Source organism: Pecten maximus, chromosome 17, assembly GCF_902652985.1.
Source record: "Pecten maximus chromosome 17, xPecMax1.1, whole genome shotgun sequence".
Taxonomy (NCBI): domain Eukaryota; kingdom Metazoa; phylum Mollusca; class Bivalvia; order Pectinida; family Pectinidae; genus Pecten; species Pecten maximus.
The window spans coordinates 23,942,019-23,962,939 of NC_047031.1; the positions used below are offsets into that span (position 1 = coordinate 23,942,019).

At 34.7% G+C, this 20,921-nt stretch overlaps 1 long non-coding RNA gene across 1 annotated transcript; it reads left to right on the top strand.

Annotated features, from left to right (window-relative positions):
- Positions 1–1,195: 1,195 nt before the first annotated feature.
- On the top strand, positions 1,196–6,698 carry LOC117315912. Its single transcript, XR_004529784.1, has 2 exons — positions 1,196–2,779; positions 5,628–6,698. It is a non-coding gene; the product is annotated as an uncharacterized LOC117315912 (long non-coding RNA).
- The last annotated feature ends 14,223 nt before the right edge of the window (positions 6,699–20,921 follow it).

Sequence of the window (20,921 nt, forward strand, 5' to 3'; positions counted from 1 at the left end):
ATAAATTTAGGATAGGAAACACATAGTCTACTGAGACAATGATATATGTAATACATATACAGAATACATGTTACTGTACCGGTATCATACAGAGTTAAGGTTCTTGATGGTCAAAGGTTAATGTGGTCAACCTCGGTATAAAGATCACCCCGCTATTCAGACCATTTTCACTCAGTCCCACAGGTGGTCATAATAGAGAGGTTTGTTGTTGTTCATATTTACTCAAAATCTTGGTATTTTTATTTATATACATACATTTGTACATAGATAAGTTACAGAGAAGTTAAAGATATGGGCTCAATGACATGTTTTGTGGTGTGTGCTTTACTGTCAGTCACATCATTGTAGCTTTTTTTATTCATATTGTCCTCTTTTCGCGCACAATATAAAGTGTGTCTGAGTGAAATAACATATTGAAAGTAAACTACGTCACACACATGATTTAAATATTTCCAAATATATCTTTATCTTATGACACGTGACCTCTGACCCCATATGCAGGCCACCCTTTATCTTACGACCAAAACTGTCGGATACGTGGGTATCTTTTACAATAGACATACCTTATCATCGTTGTATCACATCGATATTAAACTCCCTACACTGTAACACGATAATACATGTTAAGGAAATTGTATCTCTTTCCTTTATATTCGAATCATTTGATACCCTAGATGACCAAAAAAACCATTTTATTTTCTAAAGCGACAAGTATATTACAAGGGACCATGTACGTAAGCATATAATGATCATGTAATCCCATGTGGTATAAAGTAGTTAACACGAGGAGAATACCATGATCACGGCGGACTATCGAGGCTGGAGAGTATAATGTAGGTGAGGGGGGAGGGGTTTCGGATGGTTGGTTTATAAGTTTTACGCTGTGTTCTGTGCGGGGGTTGGGGGAGGAGAGCGGAGGGGAGGGGCAGTGGTGGTGCGTCTCCGGTGCCCTGTATCCCCCCTCAGGTGAGTCTTGTCCTATCCACCCGGTACGTCCACAGGGCCGGGCACCTCCCCGGGACGGACATGGGCGCGGCTAGGTGGTTTCTCCCGGTATCGCACTCCATATGAGGGTTTCAAATAAATTTAGGATAGGAAACACATAGTCTACTGAGACAATGATATATGTAATACATATACAGAATACATGTTACTGTACCGGTATCATACAGAGTTAAGGTTCTTGATGGTCAAAGGTTAATGTGGTCAACCTCGGTATAAAGATCACCCCGCTATTCAGACCATTTTCACTCAGTCCCACAGGTGGTCATAATAGAGAGGTTTGTTGTTGTTCATATTTACTCAAAATCTTGGTATTTTTATTTATATACATACATTTGTACATAGATAAGTTACAGAGAAGTTAAAGATATGGGGACAATGAGACGGACACGAACATTCCAGTTAATATAAACACATCCATTATTATCAAATTAGCGTAAATGTTTTCAACGTTTAAACAAAATCTATGAGCCTAGTGTATGTAAATTTCTAAGAGGTTAGCGATTTAGGGACAGCGAGGCAAAGACGAAATTACATATTAAAATTCCAGTTAATATTAACACATCCATATTGATCAAATTATTGTAAATGTTTTCATCCTTAAAAAATATTAATGAGAACCAGAAAAAATAACATCCACAGATACGACATGTACCTATTAATTTAAGCAAACAGACCAACTGCATCGCTCTGGGCCTCAAATTCACATGACGTACTACATACTACTCAATACAATAGTTGTTTCAGGTTTTAAGTAATAAATTGAATAAAAAGGGTGTTTTTGTACTGGTCTACATGTTTATATTAATTACATATATCGATGCTTACTTATGGCAATAGTCACAGTAAATTAGCATTTGAATTAATCAAATTACGACATGTAATTCATAGTATTATATCATTATCATTATATTTTATATCATAATATTACGTTGATCACTCTCCTTTTTACAGGTATTCGTATGACGTACTGATACATAATCACATGCTGGTATTTTCACCTACGGGACGAAAGGCCTACGGGATAAATCAACTGAACCGAACATGTGGTTTTAAAGTTTATAAATGGCTTTGATGATATCATTTTTATTCCTCTAAATATTTCTTTATATATTTATATGTATGTGTCATATACTCGGATTTGATTAATTGTTTTAATTAGACTGATTTAAACATCCTCTTCCTTGTCTACACCTATACATGATTTACCTACATTATTACGTTGTGAAACAGATTCCAAGAATCTGAAAGGATTGTATGATGTGAAAGCATCCTGTTACATTACATACAGTGTCGCCGGAGTAGGGGAGATAACCTCGTACCTTATACTCCATATCGAGCAGGAAAACGGTTAGTCTAAATTGGAAATTTGGTTTCAGCAAAATGATTAGACAATAGACAGTGTCTTTATAAGTCTTGAGAGGTTTGAAATTCGTAGGTACACGCACGGGAATCCTTGGATGAGGATCCGTGGGTTGGGATTCATTTGAGATGGTTCGTGTGTCGGAATCCGAGGGTGGGGATCCGTGGGTGGGGATCCGTGAGTGGGGTTCCGAGGGTTGGGGATGTAACTAAATTATACTACTCTTTCTGCCTCATTAACGCAGAAAAGTTGTAAGTTTATTGTCAGACACTGTCCTACATATATGTATATTTATATACGTTTATTTAATTTCCAGTGATCCGTGAGAAAGGTGGTCACAACTGATTGACATGTTATTGTGGATATCGGCCTAATGGCGAGTGTAGATAACGGAATGAAAACGTCACAAGTAAGGTAAACACTTTAAAGTATCACTGCAAAGACGAACACCCCTTAACCCATTATTATCGATTTAGGTATTCACAGCGGCCATCTTGTATGATATTTGTGTAACATGTGCCGACATTCACATTGCTTTAAATACTTTTGGCACAAAATCTTATGAAGAAAATCTTAAAGCGACTTTAACTGTAAAAATCACCGTAGAAAATATCATCAGGCGAAATATTTTTCTAAAATATATTATAGAACTAAGACTTTCCACAGTGTGAAATTTTATATTTGTTAAATATATAATATTAACAATAGAAATTAGTTTGTTGTGGAAATAAAGATGATTTAGCTGGAGGTACATCTTTATGTAATAAAGACAACTAATATATTGATGGCGAACATAAATGATATTTTCTTGCACAATTAGAGTTTATTTTCTGTTAATTAAGAAAGAAAAGTGAATCTAACTTGTACTCAAATATCGCCCACATGTATAAAGCTTTAAATTAATAAAAACAAAATAAAAAAACAACAAATATGACATATTTATCGCCTACACGTGCACGTTTTGGAGTTACCTATTAAAACAACGAATTCTCGTATATTATACAATGTATAAAGAACAGATATCCCACCTACCTTTTACATTTGTACGTTCTATCTTCTATCCATATGAGTGTAAAAACACCTGCATTTTTATGTGCACGCGTTCTGTGGAAATTTCTCGTCACGCATCGATGAATTCATTCTTTAAATAGTCCTCATAGATTGGATATCATAATTTAATTGATTGACGTAAGTCTTATTCGACAAACCGCCATCAGAAGTGTCCCTGTACGTAAGACTCCGTGTTCTGATTGTTTACATTTGCTTTTTATATAAACAGACAAATCTTATGTATGTACAGGCGCATGTCTTCATGAGAGCTTTTATGATGATTAAAAAGGGATCTAAATGAAATCATTTTTATAACACGTGATAAGAAACAAGAATGTTAAAATTTAAATAACCACGAAATGACGTATAATGTTTGTTCCTGGTATTCAAATGAACAGTCTTTTTTCTTTTTTTTTGCTTTTTTTTTTCAAACATTACTTCAGTATACCTGATATCGAGCGTTTTTCCTGTGGTACGGAGCTCATCTTTTGTTACAAAGGTAATTCGATATTACAAAAGCAAAAAAAATCCATTTTATATTGGTTAAAACGTCTAGTGTAACTCTGCCTGCTTGTTCAAATAAATGAAACCACTTGAACATCACTTGGAATTTTCTGAATGACGAATATTGTGTACACCCATGTATTGAATTGGAGCTTGTTAAATGTTTTCATTGAAATATTTTCAACAACGTCTCAGAAAAATAGCCGTACCTCATTCATGATTTGTTTGATTTCATTTTAAGATTTATAGGGCTACGACCCTAAATAAATTTCAAGTCTAAAAATAAGTTTAGCACCCGTCGTACGGGTACAATCCTAAAATGATATTATTACAGTATTACACAGTATATCACTTTAGGACTCCCGCAATTAACAGAGCATTAACCTTAGACAATACCTATCAAGTATAATTAGTTTATCCTGGAATGGTATAGCTGAAGCGGATTTTGATTTAGGATTAATTACCGATTTGTATCAGGCTAAAATTATCATTTTCATGATGGTGTTAAAATGTATATTTTTATGCAAATTGAATTTTCAAATGTGTAGAAAATCTCCCTCAGATAAGTCGATCACCATTTTTAGTTTTAAGACAGAGATTGGTTTAAGCCTGGGGAGTGATTAACACAGGGACCTGAGAATATGTTACCGTGCTGTTGAATTTTTACATATCATGGGGTGTTAATTACCTTTTCGGGCGTTTTATTGGATACTTATATGGGCTACATCAATATTCGGCCAAAATGACACCCTCGGACTTATCTCCGAGGACTACACAATGAAACGTTTTTGATTCACTAGGATAGGTCCGAATACAAATAGACCATAACACATTCTCAGATCCCTGTGGTGTTTCACATAAAGTTTGGGCGACATGTAGGTTTCCATTTTCATCGTCAACGATTTCAAGTTATGTTACGATAACACCTGAGTTTAGGTCACATTCTACTTATCAAATGCATACGGAATAAAATAAAAATTATGAAAATAAAAATTATGAAAAATCACATAAGTTGCCTCTTTGTCCACGTGATTTGTCGATCTCGCACAGGTAATATCATTATAGTTACGTCATTATCTATATGTCATCACGGCAATAGGATTGTGACAAATCAAATTAATGAACTTGTTTAATAAATATTAAGAATCTCTATATACAGGATGTGATTAATTCTGATGCGACTCGTCTCTGACAAAATGTTAGGATTACTTTACCTGTTTATGAATAAAAACAAAATCCTTAGGCTTTGGGCCTTGGGACATCATCCGATCGGAAGCAAGATCGTTGACATAACGTACATGTATATCTGCTCATTAGGCTGAACTCCTGATCACAACACATATCGATATCCAATCTAACAGAGTGAAACGAAGGAAAGCTACTCTAATGGATCAGAGTGGGTCACTGGGACACGAGAATTGTGAATGTATTCTGGCAATGTGTAAAGAGAAAAAACAATTCCCTTTTGTCATTTTAGTTTTTTTTCAGGATATACATGTATATTGAATAGCACTTAAGTTCTTCACGTGTTTATATATCACGTGTTTATATATCACGTGTTTATATATCACATGTTTATATATCACGTGTTTATATATCACATGTTTATATATCACGTGTTTCTTCACATTTCGATACTTCGTTTCCTTCTGATGGCGAAATCCTCATGTTTGTATGTATATCACCATTTGTCAGATTATAATTCCAGGTTTGTTTCCGGTACTTTGTCCCACTTCCTTTATAACATCGCCTCTGGAGTATTGTCAACACACAGATAACGGCAGATCCAAGAAATATGGCGACTATAATTATTGAAATTTTCGGAAGTGGATAAATATTCGACGGTAACGGAAATACAACAGACTTAGAAAAAATTATCAGAGAGAGAAAACAAACAATTGAGAATCCGACACGCTCTCCGGAATCTGCCGGCAGCAAGAATACCAATAAATTTAGTATGCAAACCATGATAATTGGTGAATATGCCATCAACTGGTATAATCCATGTTTCCTGGAGATTTGGATCTCGACGTTAACGTAAACTTTGTTTCTCTTATCAACAACCGCTACTGAGGACGATATGTAATTCCAAATGTCATTTTTTACTATATCGGTGACGTCAACAGTCGATGTAGCCGGAATGAGCCGCAATTGCGATGACGTCAGTCCTAGGGGCGAGAGAACAATTGAACACGTATGAACGTCAAATGGATAACCAGTGACGTCATAATTACATATTGCCCTTAGTTTGTCATCAAAAGTCCAGACGGCGGTCCCGTCATATACAAACCGTACGTCGTGGTTTGAATGATCTGAATTATCCGAGGAGTCGAAGTTATTGATCACAGTGAACTTTGGTGTCCAAACAGAATGACTCGGAACAGTAATACTGAACGCATCTCCGCGCATGCTCGGCGTCCATGCCATCCTTGGGTCATTCCACTGAGTAGTGACACTTCCTATAACAGTAAACTCTCCCGTTGTCATGTCAACGGTCTTGATGAAATTCAAACTGAATGTCAAGGTCATATTTGTTGTCTGCTGCTGGTCGATGGCTGTCGGACGTATCCTGACATCATATCCTGTTAGCAAGTCTGTGTAGAGTGACGTCACATCCGCTATTGTTTCTGCTGTCACGACCTTCACATCCAGTGAAATTAAAAAAATCACTATTCTTAATAAGATCTGTGACATGTTTTTGTGTTTTTGTTAACATGACATTCCACCGGTGTGTCCGATTCCAGCACACACTTCGTAATTAAACCTCATCTCAGACCTACTTTGTTTTCATCTCCACCTATGTAATACATTACCAACTGATTTGTGAACAGTTAATGAAACGAATTCCCTTGATACTTCAGTCAGAGGGAATGATTTAACATATTAATCATATAAACCTATTACAATACTGACTCACACTTAAGACTGGAGCTAGGAACAGTTAAAGTCCAGAGATTTAAAAGTTAATCTAATTCGTCCACCGAAAGGGTCAACACTTTTATAAGGATTTGACTGTATTTACTACAACAAAGACCAGCAAGCTTTTCATCACTGATTTACATCGTACAATGCATGTGAAAACACCCTCCTACGGGGTGAACGCGAGGACACAATGGCCAGCGATGAACACGAATGATCTTGTCTTAATTGTACTCCAATAAAACTCATACAACTGAAAGTTAAATATCTGAAAGATATATCTGGATCTAAAAATTAGAATTTAAAGATAAGATGTCACAGATAATATCCAATGATTTTCTTGTGGACGTATTAAGCTTATACATGTATTAAGCTTTGTGTTAATCGGCCAAACTGCCTGTGGATTTATTTTTCACGCACTGTTAGCTTAAGATGATATTGAAATCAAACTTGTGACATGATTTCTCTTCGTAATTATCAAACCTGGGAAATATAATTATTTCATTACATTAAAATTCTTTCCCTCAGATAATATATTCATACAAAAATGTTAACATTGCTCGTCGCTATAAAAGAAAGACAAACTGCATTATTACACTTTCCGTTTAGTTAAGCTGAAGGATATTTATGCAAGCAGAATTTGCTGCATGAATTTTTTTATATTAAAGACCAATGCTAAAAATAAATCTTTGAAATGTCTTACATGTTAAATTCAAAATACAACATCATGTCACGTGACTAAATTAACCGCATTATAAAACTATAAACATGTCATACAATACAATATTCTGTAAACTATACAGTTTCTAAAAATTGATGGACAATAAAAACAAGAAAGTAGTCAAAAGCACTGTTAGCTTAATACATAATTACTTATATTATGTAAACTAATTGAAATGTAGATGGTCATTCTCACTACGTTACATGAACATCTAACAACATCCCCTAAGGGGTCACGTCAGGGTGACCTTTTAGATAAGCCAATCAAATGACTACTTCCAGAATCTTGGACATGAATTTTAGATGTCCGAATAAGCGTGACTGGTGTGCAAAATTTGTATAATATTGTAACGTAATATCATTATGGTTCACTTCAAGACCTTTTGTCTTGGTTCCTATACCGAACCATGTATATGTACTCTTGCTAAGTACAATGTATAAAAATGGCGCAGTGCACTTACTCCAACGTTGCTGAGTCCCTCTGTTTAATTCGTTATCTAATAACGTATCAAATATATCAATTTGTTTCAAGTCATTTCGTCCCAGAAAGCATATAGCTATATACTGTGCCGAAATGGTTTGTTTCGGATGCATGCTGTGACGAAATGTTTTGCCTCGATGACATCGACAAATAAACACGTGTCAGAGGTTACCCTTATATTACGTGATATATAAATGCTGGGTTGTTTGATATCCATATCATCCACTTTTCACTGTTATGGTGAATTTGTAGTATGAATATATTTGGTGATGCTATGCCTGTGGCCGGTAAATGCTTCAGAGTACATATATATATATGGTAAAACAAAGCCGTTTGTGTAAATAGCTACCATACATAATGAAAAAAAAAAATGTAAATAATATGTATCGTAAAGATTGATAATTAATCTGAAACTAGATTACCAGTATACAGCAAAGTTGTGTTCTTGTAATACTCTATATAAATACGTTAATGTAAAAATATGAAATCAAAATCATATGAGAAAACCCGCCTGATTACCTGTTCTCCAGACAATGAACGCTGTTTAAATCTTGCTCATCGATATTTACAAACACACACTTTTTTTCGGCTCAACACTTATAAAACTTATGAAAATAAAGCGATTGTTCTGAATCTGAATTGAAGGCCAATATTGCTGAGCGTCTGTATGACACTGATTGATCAATTAACTGTACATTACTGAGCGACTCGACAAAGGGACGAGAGTGGTTCTATTAAACCGACTGTTCGAATTGATTCTGTAATTCATTGTGAATTGGTAAGTGAACATAGTGCTTTCATCACAGGATTATGATATATGGTATATCAAAAAACCAAAATCAATATAGGAAGTTAAAAAAGAACAAAAAAGTAAATAGGTAATTAAAAAAGAGAGAAAATAAAACAATAAAATCAATCATTCGGGAGACAACCGAAGAACACAGTCTAGTTGTTATTCTTCCGCGCACCTGGCGGAGCGTTTTATAACATTTCTTTAAATTCAAAGACAAAATTAATATTTCAATTAAATAATGCTTTGTTTAATACTGTTTGATGACCAATGTGTTTCACAGTCGTATTTTGTCTTAATAATACTGTTTGATCATCCTCTAATGACGGACATGTTTTTACAAAAAAACTGTTAGACTTGCTCAAGGTCTAGTAAGTGAAGACTACTTGTACTTCTTCAATCTATTTTTTTAAATGCGTGATAACCGAAATATAAGCATTGCATGTTGCTTTGGTCGATCTCATGGAGTGATGAATTGAGTTGCTCTTGAGAGAAATCCAGCATGAACTGCTTCGTCTCAAGATCAACTCGATTGATCACCCCATGAAATCGAACGAAGCAACATTAAACCTTAAACATATGACGTATGTATGCCAATTGATTAGTTAGTTAATTTTTCACTCCCCTTTCACGATCATATGCTGTTTTTAGGCGACACAGGGGGGAACATTACATGTATCCCCCGCTGGTGAGTTTAAATCCTACCCTGTCGGTGCGGGATGTTAAAAGGCCGTAAAAGTACCCTGTAACGGACTGTGTACACCCTACTGGGGTGTCCTACTGTCTACTGTATAATCCTCTCCAATGTTATGCCGCTGAGTCATTGACGTATGCTTAAATCTTGTCGTCAAATCGAAATTGATTCAAAAGAATAAAGTTTGACCAATGAAACAGGCGCAACGTCGAAATGACGATCTTCTTTGCAATCAAAATGGCTACCTAGTGAGCTACTGGACAAGGGTAGAAATAAATACTTAGGAAATAGAGAACCCACCCATACCGCTATCTACAATGGAGATACCATGTATTTTGGTTTCGTTACCCCAACAACGAGCATGAAACCGATTCACTACTCTAAGGAGCGTTCACATTAGTCGCCTCTTATGTACAGGCAGTGGGTACAACAACAGATGTAGACTGCTCTCATCTCTGGGGGCCTTATTTACATACAGACACTTGTTCTTAGATGTTATCAGCAGAGTCTACTTCTGACGTCGAAATACTCTTATAAATGATAGATCAGGTCGTTACGATCATTCCATTTTCAAGATAAAATGTTTGCATAATAAAACATTTAACAGCAAATTGCATTTGTTTGTGTAAACTAGTTACATCGATATAATTTTCCTGTAGGAATGTGTCGATATGTAACATCAGTGAAGAGGAGGATATCTACTGTGACGGGATGGGAAATCAATCACTGCAGTTCACATTTAAGTATCTTATTATAACTTCTTTATCCTTATATATTATAATTTCCGTATCGTAAAGCACGACGTCTAAAATAATAGAAGACATGAATGATGTATTTGATGTATGTTTTGATAAAAAGGAGAAATGATGACATGTTAATGAGAAAAATAGTCACGTGTCTGTTTTTGTTTCCTTTTAAACACTCAATTTTCATTTTGTTTTGTTTAATAAATCTTCTTTCGACTAAGTATCTACAAAAGAATTGGACACAAGTTTTCTGTCTCAGTCAAACCTTAGATTTGAACTGCTTTTGTAATTACTATATTGTCCCAATTGTTGTATTTCGGATCACCAAGATATGTAGTCGCTCCTGTCTGGACGTTTAATTCAAACACAATGTTTTTCTACTCGATTGTCAAACACAGTGATCTACAAGTATACAAATACATATACGATTTCTAAGGAAATTCATCAATCTAAAACGGCCTTTTGATAGACGTTATAAATTACTTCATTAAATACCACCTAAAACTAGTACTACTCGGATAACACAACGAACTTTTCGTAACCCCAGGTTGATATAGTCTCTTACTAATGATACCGTATTTCATGTATCTACTGTATACTGTATTTATACTGTATATATACTGCATCTACACTTTATCTACGCTGTTTCTATGCTGTTTATATTCTGTATACATACTGTATCCATACTGGTATCTATTCTGTATTTACACTGTATATATACTGTATTTCTACTGTATTTACACTATAAAGACGATATTTATACTGTGAATGTATTGTATTAACACTGTATATATACTGCATCTACACTTTATCTACGCTGTTTCTATGCTGTTTATATTCTGTGTATATACTGTATCTATTCTGTATTTACACTATATCGACTGTGTTTATACTGTTAATGTATTGTATAAACACTGCTTATATATATACTGTATCTATACTGTATTTATACTATATAGACGGTATTTATACTGTTAATGTATTGTAAACACTGTATATATACTGTATCTATCATATACTATATCTACATAGCTTTTACACTGTTTACATACTTTATCTGTACTGTAATCTATACTGAATCGACACTTTATATATTGTATCCATACTGTATCTATTCTGTATCTATAATGTATCCACACTGTATCTTTACTGTATCTACACTGTTTACATACTGTACCTATACTGTTTACATTCTGTATTTACACATTAATCTATACTGAATCTACACTGTTTATACATATAAACATTGTATGTAGATTGTACCCATATTTTATCTATTTTTTATTTACAATTTATCTTCACCGTAGCTACTCAGTATCTATACTGATTCTATACTGTATATATACTGTATCTATTCTGTGTATAAACTTTATCTATACTGTATACAAAAAGTCCTTTTTATTAAGTTCGTATTTTTAAGGTGATATGTACTACGGTATCTTTGGTAGAATTCGTTGGAAGATAAAGAATTTTATTTCTTGTATTTCTTACGTCCCGTCGACAATTGAAGTTATAAGTATATCACTAGCTGTCTGCATGGTAAATCACCATATACATTGCTCAAAATGTAGATCAAAATAGATTATATTATACAATAAAGATTATGTTAGTTGTGTCCACTTTTTTCGATATATCCCTCTTCCCTGGCCCCTCTCTTTAACTACATTCCATTCTTGTCAGTGTACTGTAATTCTATATTTATTGCCAGAAAAGACCTTTAATATGTTGGCTTAAACTGCATCCTATTTGTTTGGAACATGCAATGTTTGCAATCAAATATGTGTAAATGATATTAAATTACTCAGGGCCAACAGCTAGAATCTAGCTTTACCATTAAGATAAAAGTAGATATGTGTGTATACGTAATTTTTTTTTTGTTTTTTGGGGTTTTTTTTTTGTTTTTTTTTTACTAAAACGTGATCAGCGGTTCGTTCTAACTGATAGAAAATCCAAATCTCCTTTCCCAAGTCATTCAACATTGAGGGATGAATGTCGTGCCCAGTTTCTGTAATAGTTAAAACGTTAATCTTGGATCTATTTTCTAACGCATATACGGTACAGTTTGTCCTGCATTCCATACTGTTACAGGTAAACGTGATGGTCATGGCTGGTTGAATATATAATATACTTCACCACATATGCACTGTACCTACATACACATTGTTAAAGATGCTACGTCTCAAACAAAGAGTAATTATGTAAGCGTGAATTGAAGAAATTGCTGGTGTCTATATTTTCATACATTATCAAACGAAACATAATCAACGCTATTGCCAAGCTCCAAAAGTTTGATCATAATAGTATCTTTTAATTCTAGATTTAATTAATACTTAATTGTAGCCAAATGTAATTCTTTTGCGATTTGAAAGTTTGAACAAGATCAAGGGATAATAAGACATAAGACCATGCGTTTCGGAGATGTTAGCGTCTCTCGCTTCGTAAAAGACAGGCTGCATATGTCGACTGTTACAGGATGTGAACAACGGAGAAATTCAAAAGAGAAAGAGGTTGATAAAGAGAATTTAATTGGTGCTCATTGGTCGACATATAATATAATTGGGAGATATTGTACTTCTGAAAGGGATATGAAGTTGGGCGCGTTCGATGTTCGTGATCCCATGCGGAATATTTCTATCGTTGTTGCCCCATGTAACCAATTTAAGAAATCAATATTATTTGTATTAAACTTTCAACAATCATTTTAAGATGACGAATGTTGTCAATAAAACGTGAGTATTCATTTAACTCTACTATTGATTCGCATTTTAACATTATTACATCACAGTTGGAAATGGCGTTTTCATTACATGTCAATGAAGAGAATGTGTTTATTAGTCATATTTCCCCACTATATGTCGATGACAAATGGTTAAACGTATCTAAACAAATATCTGGTAGATTTAAGAGAATATACGTTACAGAATAAACACGGGTGATTGGGTTTTTGTTAATGTACGGAACTGGTCATTGATCAATGTACTACCTATGGTACTTTGTAATCAATGTCACCTGTCGTCGACGTTACTTGCCGAAGTAGAACTAATGTGGTCTCGCAACATAAAACCGGATTACAAAACCATGCATATTCCACTAATGGCATTATGGATTAAAACAAACTAATATGATTGAATTCTGTCAGTATATTACCAGCAGTACTTAAGTCGCGAGGAGAACTGAAATATTGTCGTTTTTTCACCGTGCGTGGTTTAATAGATCTGGGTAAAACTTTCATACATATGAAACAATATCATTTGTGTTCACATGTAAATTACCAAAGATGGATTTAGTGCACAACACAAACTTGGAAATCATTTTCGTGTTAAGCATGTGCATTTTGTGTTGCACATGCAGTACACAATCAGACAGCGAGGCGTTATACGACAACCTACTGGCAGGATATCACAGGCACGTGCGTCCAAGCAAAAACCAATCAGAACCAACGCAAATGAACGTCAGTTTCTCAATTGTTAATATGAACGGATTCGACGAAAAAACAGGACGATTTACCATTGTTGGGTTTTTCATTCTCTCCTGGACAGACGAGAGGTTGTCATGGAATCCTCAAAATTATAACAATACTTTAAGAATTCATTATCCCTTCGATAAAGTTTGGGTTCCAGATCTTGTGGGTGGAAATTCATATGATAAGATAATAGATATATTTTCGAATGGGCGGGTAGTTCTTTTAAACAACCGCGGCGAAGTGCTATGGAAACCAGGGAATGTGTTTGAAATGAATTGTGTTGCAAAAATAGCATACTATCCCTTCGATGTGCAACAATGTACGTTTGGATTTTTACCCTGGGGGTACGGAATTCAAGATTTACTGTTCAATGTTGTTTCAGAGGAGTTGATCGTCGGGTACTTCTCTCCAAATGGTAAATGGGACATTACGAGCTCCAAACTGTACTCTCAGATAGTATTTGGGGAACAAATACTTTGGATAGAGTTTAATTTTAAAAGAAGATCAAGATATGAGGTAATAAATACAATCGGACCCATCATTCTTCTGGGAATTCTACAGGTTTTTGTTTTCTTGATCCCTGTGGAATCTGGAGAGAGAATCGGATTTGCCACGACTATGCTGCTGGCCATTACAGTGTACATGACAATGGTGTCCGAAAGACTTCCAGATATATCATACCCAGAAATATCATATCTTAGTTATTTCCTTCTGAGTGACGTCATTTCCGGTATTCTTCTAACAGTTTGTGTGATTCAAACCCTGAGGTTTTATCACACTCCGGAGACACAACATTATCCTTATTGGATTACGTGTTTAAGAAAGGCTTACAGAAACCGGACTATAAAAGTAACACCTAATGCTATGGACAGTGTCAATGATGGACAGTCTGTGATAGCGCATGATGTATCCGCTGCTAGTAATGCCAAGCAAGAAGAAGAGAAGCGAGAAACACCACATATAACTTGGCAAATAATTTCAGGATATTTTGATAAGTTTTATATTTGCTGTTTTTTGTTGTTCTGTATTATAAGAACCATTGCATTGTTTGTGGTTTTAGATCCGAATTTGTGATAAATCAGGAAAGGCTGTCAGTGTTATATTTGCTGTAGAGGATGTAAAACGCTACTTATCTGTTCAGATTTCACGCCAACTACGTGTATGTACAGCATAATTCTAACTACTATAGACAAAATGAGAGAAACACATAAACAATATGTTTTCATAGGCAAGAAAGTAATAATGATCTGTCTGATTGGTCCGGTAAAAAAAGGTAAGACAATCTTTGGTTTGTTTTTGTTTAACGTCCTATTAACAGCCAGGGTCATTTAAGGACGTGCCAGGTTTTGGAGGTGGAGGAAAGCCGGAGTACCCGGAGAAAAACCACCGGCCTATGGTCAGTACCTGGCAACTGCCCCACGTAGGTTTCGAACTCGCAAACCAGTGATGGAGGGCTAGTGTTAAAGTGTCTGTACACCTTAACCACTCGGCCACCGCTGTAAGACAATCAGACAGTTTCTTATATTAACTGGTTTGAAAACAAAGGCACTTCCGTTTAATAGAAAAGGCTTCCTACTTCAGATATAATTGAGGATAAGTTATGTTGTGTTCAATTCTGTGACATGTCTTACATGTTAAATTTAGGATACAATATCAAGCCACGTGACTAAATTGTTACTATCAATAAATTATACAATACAATATTCTGTAAACTAGACAGCTTCTAAAAATCGATGGACAATAAAAACAAGAACGAAGTCAAAATTATTGTTCATACATAACTACTTATATTATATTATGATATATCAATGCTGGGTTGTTTAATATCTATATCATCGACAAAGTATATATATGGTAAAAGCAAAGCCTGTGCACGGTTTGTGTAAAGAGTTACCATACGTGATGAAGAGTGATTAAAATGTAAATAATGTGTATTGTAATGATTGATGGTTACTCTGAAACAAAATCACCAGTATACAGCAAAGTTGGTTTCTTGTAATACCTTATATAGATACCTTAATGTAAAAGTATGAAATCAAAAATCATATGAGAAAACCCGCCTGATTACCTGTTCTCCAGACAATGAACGCTGTTTAAATTTTGTTCATCGATATTTACACATACACCTTTCTTTTTTTTTCGGCTCAGCACTTATAAATTTTCAGTAAAATCTAATCAAGAATGAGGCGATTGTTCTGAATCTGAATTGAAGGCCAATATTGCTGAGCGTCTGTATGACACTGATTGATCAATTAACTGTACATTACTGAGCGACTCGACAAAGGGAAGAAAGTGGTTCTATTAAACCGACTGTTCGAGTTGATTCTGTAATTCATTGTGAATTGGTAGGTGAACATTCCATCACAGGATTCTGATATATGGTACATAAAAAAACCAAAATCAATATATGGAATTAAAAAAGAAAGAAAATAAAACAATAAAATCAATCATTCGGGAGACAACTGAAGAACACAGTCTAGTTGTTATTCTTCCGCGCACCTGGCGGAGCGTTTTATAACATTTCTTTAAATTCAAAGACAAAATTAATATTTCAATTAAATAATGCTTTGTTTAATACTGTTTGATGCCCAATGTGTTCCACAGTCGTATTTTGTCTTAATAATACTGCTTGGTTATCCTCTAATGACGGACATGTTTTTCCAAAAAACTGTTAGACTTGCTCAAGGTCTAGTAAGTGAAGACTACTTGTACTTCTTCAATCTATTTTTTTTAAATGCGTGATAACCGAAATATAAGCATTGAATGTTGCTTTGGTCGATCTCATGGAGTGATGAATTGAGTTGCTCTTGAGAGAAATCCAACATGAACTGCTTCGTCTCAAGATCAACTCGATTTATCACCCCATGAAATCGAACGAAGCAACATTAAACCTTAAACATATGACGTCACATTTTGATTTGTATGTATGCCAATTGATTAGTTAGTTAATTTTTCACTCCCCTTTCACGATCATAGGCTGTTTTTAGGCGACACAGGGGGGAACATTACATGTATCCCCCGCTGGTGAGTTTAAATCCTACCCTGTCGGTGCGGGATGTTAAAAGGGCAGTAAAAGTACCCTGTAACGGACTGTGTACACCCCTACTGGGGTGTCCTACTGTCTACTGTATAATCCTCTCCAATGTTATGCCGCTGAGTCATTGACGTATGCTTAAATCTTGTCGTCGAATCGAAATTGATTCAAAAGAATAAAGTTTGACCAATGAAACAGGCGCAACGTCGAAATGATGATCTTCTTTGCAATCAAAATGGCTACCTAGTGAGCTACTGGACAAGGATAGAAATAAATACTTAGGAAATAGAGAACCCACCCATACCGCCATCCACAATGGAGATACCATGTATTTTGGTTTCGTTACCCCAACAACGAGCATGAAACCGATTCACTACTCTAAAGGAGCTTTCACATTAGTCGCCTATTATGCACAGGCAGTGGTTACAACAACAGATGTAGACTGTTCTCATCTCTGGGGGCCTTATTGACATACAGACACACTTGTTCTTAGATGTTATCAGCATAGTCTACTTCTGACGTCATAATACTTTTATAAATGATAGATCAGGTCGTTACGACCATTTTCAAGATAAAATGTTTGCATAATAAAACATCAAACGGAAATTTGCATTTGTTTGTGTAAACTAGTTACATCAATATAATTTTCTGTTGAAATGTGTCTATATTTAACATCATTGAAACTGTTACGAGATGGAAAATCAATCACTCCGTCCACAGTCAGGTATCATATCAGAACTTCTTTATCCTTGTATATTATAGATTCCGTATCGTAGATCGCGACGTCTGAAATGATAGAAGACACGAATGATGTATTTGATGTATGTTTTGTTAAAAAGGAGAAATGATGACATGTTAAGGATAAAATTAGTCAAGCGTGTCTGTTTTTGTTCCCTTTTAAACTCTCAATTTTCATTTTGTTTAGTTTAATCAATTTTATTTCGACTAAATATCTGCAAAAGAATTGGACACAAGTTTTCAGTCTCCGTAATACCTTAATTTACAACTGCTTTTGCAATTACTATATTGTCCCTATTGCTGTATTTCGGATCACCAAGATATGTAGTCACTCCTGTCTGGACTTTTAATTTCAACAGAATGTTTTTTCTACTCGATTTTCAAATACAGTGATCTACAAGTATACACATACATATACGATTTCTAATGAAATTCATCAAGCTAAAACGACCTTTTGATCGAAATTTTGGTTTTGAATCACTTCATTATATACCAATTAAGACTCGTGCTACTTGGATAACTTAAAGGACTGTTCGCAGCCCAAGGTTGATATAGTGTTTTTTATTGATGTTGCAGTATTTCATGTATCTATTTACTGTATTTATAATCTATATATACTGCATCTCTACTATATCTATACTGTGTATATGCTGTATCTATACTGATTCTATACTGTATATATGTAACAATGTGAAAAATTTGACAATGTATTGGTTTTTATTATGTTTGATATATTTTACCTCAGGTACGCGCCGCTCGCTGTTTTAGTCAACGTTTTCGCGGTGCGCTTGGACTTGTGTACGACTGTGCTGTTTACCTGTGTACGTTACCTGTCTTACATGTATGTTGTGAATTGTTATGTAAATGTGGTGTTGGAATGTTTTCTTATATGGTCATGTCCAGTGTCGTCTCGTATTGGGTTTTGGCGGTCAATTTGGTGTCTTTGTCTTGTATAGTTTGATCAGACATAGAGCCGCCGAGGTGAAAGGATGTGTGTTTGAGTTGGTCCGTTAAAGGTTAGTTCTTTTAAACTCTAGAAGTCATATTTTATATTTTGTTATTTGGTATTTATTGGACGCGGTCGATTTCGTTTTGGTGTTCATTATCTGATATATTATTAATTTAGGAAATTATCATTTGTTCTAGCAGAATACTGACCGGCACTGGCCGAGAGTTTTTTTCATGAAACATCTGACACCCCAAACCCATTGTTCGGGTACGTATGTACATGTTTTATGTAAACTTTATAGATACATGTTTTATCATCAATGGAATTATACTTACCATAGATATAATAGGGAATATTTTATTTGTGTAAATTATTCTATTTATATAAGCAAAGTACATGCACGCCAAATGGCGGGAAATGTTAAATAATCAAAGTTTCACCGTGTAACATGTCCATAATACCTATAATGGTGATAATATATATTTACTGTTTTACTATTTGTATTGTAGGGTTTATTGTATATGAGTAATAAAAGATTGGAATCTTCAACTCGGTTTGGATGATTTTGTTCAAATTTACATATATACGGCATCTAAAATGTGTTATATATGCCGTTATCTGTTCCAATTGTGGTGATTTTTATATTGGTCAAACTAGTAATGAACCTAGATCAAGAATGACTGTATATAGGCAACAAACTAAGACCGACTCGTTGTGCATATTCATGATTGTGCCGGTGATCATTTTAATGTGATACCTTTATACCAATTACATTCGACTGACACGGTTTTATTAGAAAAGAAAGAGGACCAAATTATAAAAATATTAAAACCAAACCTCAACAGGCCATAGAAAATTGTTATAAATGTGTAAAATGGCGCCACAATTTTAGCTTGTTTTGAAACGTTGTACATGTATACCATTGTGACGTCACATTATTTATGACGTCATTAAGTTGTCTTTTCAAAATAAACACTTTCCTGATGAGCAGCAAGAGCTGCGAAAGCGCTTGAAAGTCAGTCGTCGAGTTCTTTTATTATTATATCTTTATTCTTACTTTCACATGGAAACAAACTTTTTTTTCACTGTACCTATACTATATACATACTGTCCCTTTTATTCATAGGTTCATAGGTGATATGTACTACTGTATCTTTGGTAGAATTCGTGAGCAGATAAAGAATTTTATTTTAATTTTTGTATTTCTTACGTCCCGTCGACGATTGAAGTTATTAGTATATCAATAGCTGTCTGCATGGTAAATGAACATCTACGTTGTCCAAAATGTAGATTAAAATAAATTATGTCATACAATAAAGATTATGTTACCTGTGTCCAGTGTTTTCGATATATTTCTATCTTTCTCTGCCCCCTCTCTTTAACTAGAGTTCCACAGTCATATGTATATACGATCTAACATTGCGTGATATGTATTGTAATTATATGATAATTGTCGGAGATGACCTTTAAACTTTATCCTATTTGTTTGGAACATGCAATATTTGCAATAAAATATGTATAAATGATATGAAGTTACTCAGGTCCAACAGCTAGAATCAACTTACCATTACGGTAAAAGTTAATGTGTATATACGTAAATGCTTTTTTTTTCTTCTTTTTTTTTTTGCTCAAACGTCATCACAGGTTGGTTCTGACAGATAGAAAAATCCACATCTCCTTTCCCAAGTCATTCAACATTGAGGGATTGATGTCGTACCCGGTTTCTGTATTAGTTAAAATATTAATCTCGGATCAATTTCCTAACGCGGATACAGTACAGTTTGTCCCTACATCCTATACTGTTACAGTTAAACGTCGTGGCCATGGCTGGCTGAACAGGTGCACACGTTTTAAGCTAGACTACTATGATATACTTCACCACATATGCACTGTATCTACATATACACATTGTTTAAGATGCTACGTCTCCGACAAAGAGTAATTATGTAAGCCTGAATTGAAGAAATTGCTGCTGTCTATATTTTCATACCTTACCAAACGATACATACTCAACGCTATTGCCAAGCTCCAAAAGTTTGATCATAAAAGTGTTTTTTAATTCTACATTTAATTAATACTTAATTATGACAAATGAAAATGAAATTCTTTTGCGATTTGAAAGTTTGAACAAGATCACGGGATAATAAGACATAAGACCATGCGTTTCGGAGATGTTAGCGTCTCTCGCTTCGTAAAAGACAGGCTACAAATGTCGACTGTTACAGGATGTGAACAACGGAGAAATTCAAAAGAGAAAGAGGTTGATAAAGAGAATTTAATTGATGCTCATCATGGTCGACATGATAATATAATTGGGAGACATTGTATTTCTGTGAGGGATATGAAGTTGGACGCGTTCGATGTTCTGGAAACCATGCGTAACATTTCTATCGTTGTCGGCCCCATGTAACCAATTTTAGAAGTCAATATTATTTGTATTGAACTTTCAACAATCATTTTAAGATGAC